Source organism: Mus musculus, chromosome 7, assembly GCF_000001635.26.
Source record: "Mus musculus strain C57BL/6J chromosome 7, GRCm38.p6 C57BL/6J".
NCBI classification, from domain to species: Eukaryota; Metazoa; Chordata; class Mammalia; order Rodentia; family Muridae; genus Mus; species Mus musculus.
The window spans coordinates 131,504,407-131,510,563 of record NC_000073.6 but is presented as its reverse complement, the minus strand read 5'-3'; positions in this window follow the sequence as shown (position 1 = coordinate 131,510,563).

Below are 6,157 nucleotides of genomic sequence, written 5' to 3'. Positions count from 1 at the left end.
GCAAGGCCACTTAAACAAAGCAGCTATGGACAGAACCAGGACTTGCTCAGCGTAACTCAGAGTAAACCAGGGGTAGACACCTGGGCTCGGTTGTGTGTTAGACTTTAGGCCCAACTGTGATGTTCATAACTTTTTAACATTTATGTAAAAGTTTCTTTCTTGTTTTGGTCCCGTTTTATGGTTAGTCTAAGGCCAGTCTGAAAGATAATATATTGTGACTGTTATATTATTTATTTTCAAGCCAACTTATTGATTATTGCGTGGAGAAAATGACAAATAGTGTCTGTGCAAGGCACGGTCAGCAGGTTCTATTAAAGAAATGATAGCATTGCTCGTGGATTGTTAAAAGCTCCAGTTTAGGATCTTTATAGGTTTATATCCATCACTATTTAATGATCAAATGATGAAAAATATGAGCTGTGGGGACAATTTTTTTTTTCTGCAGGAGTTTTATGTTTAAGCAGTTAGCAAAATAAGACACTCCATTTTGGTGGGGGAATGGGTTGGCAGTGAGGGAACCCAAGAAGATTCAATTTCTCCATATTTAATAAATTATAATAATTAATGCTGCAACTATTTAACCCAGTAGCAAGACCAAGAGTGAAGATGCTGCCAGGACCCGAGAGAAACCACAAGCATCCAGCATCCAGCATCCAGCATCCAGCATCCAGCATCCAGCATCCAGCATCCAGCATCCAGCATCCAGCATCCAGCATCCAGCATCCAGCATCCAGGGCTCTTGCTGGGGCTAGGAAGCAAAAGTCATGCATCTTCAAGGCTAGACCTCCTTGCTAGCTCCTGGCCTGGTGGGAAATAGTATCTCTAAGGATAAAGCCATGACATCAGGGTCTGTACATGGCAGTTAATGCAAAGACAAAACACCCATGTAATACAAAGTTAATGGAAAGACTAAATTCCCCTGAAACCTAATGGAGGGTCCTCATGACTGGGCATCTCTAGGGGCCCCAGGAAGCTTGTTCCATGTGACTGGGCATCAGAGGCAGGACACCATACACTGAACTACTAAGCAAGAGAGTTCTGCTGACATGGGCACTACCAACAGCCTGCCAGTCATTCAGGGAAGATGGGTGTTAATTACATGCTTATAATCCCAGCACTGGAGAGGTTGAGGCAGGAGGATCTGGAGTTCCTGACCAAATGGCACTTCATAGTGAGACCCTGCCTCAAAATAAACTGTAAAGAAAATTCTAGCACACAAAAGCTTTGCCATCCCTGGTAGAAGGCCAGGCTGAAACTCTTGTATCATTTTAGCCTGGGAGCTGTTGGGAAGCCCAATACAACAACAAAGGTTGAAGAGAGCAGGCCTCGGAGCACGGGGTTTTCCAGTCATCTGTGTCATGCCCTTCCTTCCTCCAGCTGTTTCTAAGAAAGACAGGCTTGGGACCACCCCTTCCTGAAGTACCCTCTTCCTGAAGGGTTCTCTTTTCCTCTAGAGATCCTGAGCCTGGCTCCAAGGAGCAAGTGCTGATTAGGAGCCGAGTGTCCAGAAAGGGACAGGCAGAGAAGGAATGGGATGTTTATCATATCATCTGGCAGAAGAAGCTAATGGTTGGTCACTAACATCTGTTCTTTCTAATCCTGGGCAATAAAGAACGAGTATTTCCCAGCATCCCTTGCTATGACCTGAGCCAAGCCAACTTTCATACCTATGAATGCTGGGCCTGGACCATAAAGACTTCTCATACTCAATCCAAATCCACCCTCCCTTTTCCATTGCTGATATTGATGCCCAGGTACCCAAAAGCCACACAAGAAAGCCAGAAGGGTTTCTCTGCCCTTGGATACAAATGATGGTGGAGAAACCAACCCGTGACCTCCGCACCGTCAACTCTACCCCACTGCCCTTCTGAGCTACTTCAGACTACATCCACAGTTATGAACTCAGCTTGTTTGCTGGGCTCTGACTCGTTCTGGGTCCCTTAGTCTCTCCCATCAAACACCAGGAAGTATGTGATCCAGGTCGGTGGGGGCTGCCTGCGTTAACTGCAATCTTTTTCAAAACCCAACTCAAACTAGCTCAAGAAAAAGGGAAATTCCTGCTCAGTTAACAGGTAGGATGTAGACAGATCTGTCTTCAGGCACAACTGGTCCCAAGAGCAACATCTCCACCCTCCCTTCCTAACTAGATTCTTGCTCTGGGATCTACATTTCATCCTTGTTGACAAGAGCCAATGCCTACTTACCCTCACGGTCAACAGGACTATGTGTCTCATGATTGGCCCAGCTTAGGTCATGTGGCTACTCTTGACCTAAACACAATGGTCAAATAGATGAGGCCTTCTGATAGGCCAGCCTATTTATTACCCCCGGCTCTTGGGAGAGAAAGAGTTGAACAGTTCACATCAATAGCCACTGCTCTGCAGTCTTCTGGTGACTGGCGCTTCATCACTTCTCAGACTTTTGTTGTTCTAGAATGTGCTTCCATAACAGGAGTCAACCGATTTCCCACTGGCAGTGGAATACCCTGCGAGGGGGCTTGTGCCAAGACTCTCAGCTGTGCAGCCCAGACCAGGACCGCACTCTCTTTGTTCTTCTGTCCTTGCAACTTTTGTCCCATGAGGGCAGTCATACCACAGCTAGCATATAGGAGGGACACGGTGGGTAAGGGGCAGGGAATGTAAGGGAGAAGTATCATTCCCATGTACCCTTCCTCTACACCATACTTACCCTCAGGGGCTGCATTGCCAGCATCCTTCCATGAGAAGGCCATTATTCTCTCTCTCTCCCATGTTATTTGACAGTGTATCCAAATTCTTGCTTTGAAGAAGGCACTTAGGCTGTCCAATGAGCTATAAGAATATGAGGGTCTAACAGAGAGGTCCCTGCCCCACAGGCTGGGTGGCTGTTTCAAGTTCCATACACACCCAGGACTCTGATCATCACAGTCCAAGCACGTTTCTCTTTCCCTAACTTGAAATAAAAGCTTTTATATAAAGATAATGTCCTTTTGGAAATGGCTTGCACTTTAAAGGAGGCCTCAAACTAGAATCCTGGGTCTGACCTTATCAGCTGTGTGCTTTCTGGATAAGTGCTGATACTGTCTTGGCCTTAACTTCCTAGCAGGAAGTGGTAATTTTTGGTTTCTTTGGAGACTCAGTTGTGTCATGTGATGCTTCTCTAGAAACTATCGTATGAGAGGACGCTTTTGCTGAAGCAAGCATGTGGGAGGATGTTTTGCTAAGAACAGACGCGCTGTGTTTTTCTAGAAGCATCCTATAAAGAGGACATGTGATGCTTTGCTAGAGCAGATGCTTGAGAGAACAAAATGATGATGCTAAAAAAGATGCAAATATAGGCCAATGGACAGTAGACGATGCTAGATGGTACTGGCATGCCTTGCCATTCTTCCCTGGTCATTGTTGGGCTTTGCTGACGTTGACCTTCGCTGCTGATGCTGAGAGGTATTGGTACACCTTGCTAGTCTTTGTTAGTCACCATTTGTCATGACTTCATAGATGGTGGTGTTCCGGCAGTTTCTTGCAACTTCTGTGGATTCAGGCTGATTGACAGAGCTTTGCGGTTTCTTCTGGATCGACCAGCCAGTACTGATTCATACATGGTGTTTATGAGTCCTGCTGTTTCCAATTCGTAAATAGTGTTTATGAATGGATCAAGCTGGCGCTACTGATTCGTGTAAACCAAACTACTGATATCCTGACAACGAAGATTAGATTTCCTCAAAAAAAAAAAAAAAAAAAATTCTAAACAGGTCCACATCCTCCTTTGCTGTATTAGCCTTTCCTTTCCACTCCCTCTGGTGGGTGGTGGGCTAGAAGGGAGGTTAAAGCATTTAAGAACCCTTACTAAAAATAAGTTTTAAGACATTCTAAGCCTACACTCACAGGGTGGCTGTGAGCATTTCATGTGTAGCATGGCCTTTCCTGGCCAAACACATGTCGACTGGCAGGTCTCCCTGCTGGTGCTCCCTGCTTGGCTGTGAGGACATGGGTTTGAATCCCCGGCACTCATGCCAGGTCTGAGGAGTGGCACACATCCACAAGCCCTCCTACAGTGAGGAGGGAGGCTGAGGTAGAGAATTTCCTGAGGCTCACAAGCCAACTGGCCCATCAAATACCCAAACAGGCCAACTCCCTGTTTCAGAGCAAGGTTGGCAATGAAGACCAACACCTAAGGTTGTCCTCTGACCTCCACATGTGTGCTGTGGCTTGTGCCCACACTAAAATATACCCAGAGTGTACACAACGGGAGGGGGGGATAGAAAGAGAGGCTGTTCCGTCTAAGCCTAGCTTGTCATCCAATGCATTTAGTGGGCTACTTATAGGAGTATGAGCAAGGGGTAATTACAGGAGTATGGCTGAGTCTGGTAGCTGTGTCACCAACATTCCTCCCTGCTTGACAAATTCCCAAAGCTGCAGCTCTCAAGTTCCCAAGGTGCAGGCAGTTTCACTGAAGAGCCTCCTCTCCCCATCCCGGCAACTGTTTATTGCTTATACAACCCTAACGAGGCAAGTCATAAGTCTTGGGAGTTTCCTAAGCCTCCTGCGTCCTCCAGGCCTCCCTCCACCCTCCAGGAGGGAATGTTTCAATCAGGAAGAAACCCCACTGTGGAAGCGTTTAACTTACATGGTATATTAGAAGGCACCTGGTAGGTGCTTCCTTCTACCACAAGTATGAAGAAGTGTAAAGAGACCCTCTGCTTGCCTACGCTCATTTTGATCTCGCTTCTTCCAAATAGCCTTCCTGGGGAAGCGTGAAGGCTCAGCAGTAGCAAGTTACACTTTAGTACGATACTCCACCTTCATTTGTCCTGTCATGGAAACAATGCCAATATTCTGGGAGGTCCCACTCCTTCCCCAGGACTCCTGTAATAATGGGGTGGGATAAACGCCAGAAACTTATTCTCTCAACTCAAGAGGCCAGACACCTAAGGTGGAGTGTAGTCTGGTGATTACTGGCAGCCCCTGACAGTCCTTGGGTTTTGGTTGCATGACAGCAAACTGAATTCAAATCCCAATATGGACACCGCCACCAGACTTAGAACTCAAATTAACCAAGTACACTATTTTTTTTTGAATTAATTTTTTATTAGGTATTTTCCTCATTTATATTTCCAATGCTATCCAAAAAGTCCCCAATACACCCCCCCCCACTCCCCTACCCACCCATTCCCACTTTTTGGCCCTGGCGTTCCCCTGTACTGGGGCATATAAAGTTTGCAAGTCCAATGGGCCTCTCTTTCCAGTGATGGCCGTCTAGGCCATCTTTTGATACATATGCAGCTAGAGTCAAGAGCTCCGGGGTACTGGTTAGTTCATAATATTGTTCCACCTATAGGGTTGTAGATCCCTTTAGCTCCTTGGATACTTTCTCTAGCTCCTCCATTGGGGGCCCTGTGATCCATCCAATAACTGACTGTGAGCATCCACTTCTGTGTTTGCTAGGCCCTGTCATTGTCTCACAAGAGACAGCTATATCTGGGTCCTTTCAGCAAAATCTTGCTAGTGTATGCAATGGTGTCAGCGTTTGGAGGCTGATTATGGGATGGATCCCTAAAAAGACCACCAACAGATTGGGAAAGGATCTTTACCTATCCTAAATCAGATAGGGGACTAATATCCAATATATATAAAGAACTCAAGAAGGTGGACCCCAGAAAATCAAATAACCCCATTAAAAAATGGGGCTCAGAACTGAACAAAGAATTCTCACCTGAGGAATACCAAATGGCAGAGAAGCACCTGAAAAAATGTTCAACATCCTTAATCATCAGGAAAATGCAACTCAAAACAACCCTGAGATTCCATCTCACACCAGTCAGAATGGCTAAGATCAAAAATTCAGGTGACAGCAGATGCTGGCGAGGATGTGGAGAAAGAGGAACACTCCTTCATTGTTGGTGGGATTGCAAGCTTGTACAACCACTCTGGAAATCAGTTTGGCGGTTCCTCAGAAAATTGGACATAATACTACTAGAGGATCCAGCAATACCTCTCCTGGGCATATATCCAGAAGATGCTCCAACCGGTAAGAAGGACACATGCTCCACTATGTTCATAGCCTTATTTATAATAGCCAGAAGCTGGAAAGAACCCAGATGCCCCTCAACAGAGGAATGGATACAGAAAATGTGGTACATTTACACAATGGAGTACTACTCAGCTATTAAAAGGAATGA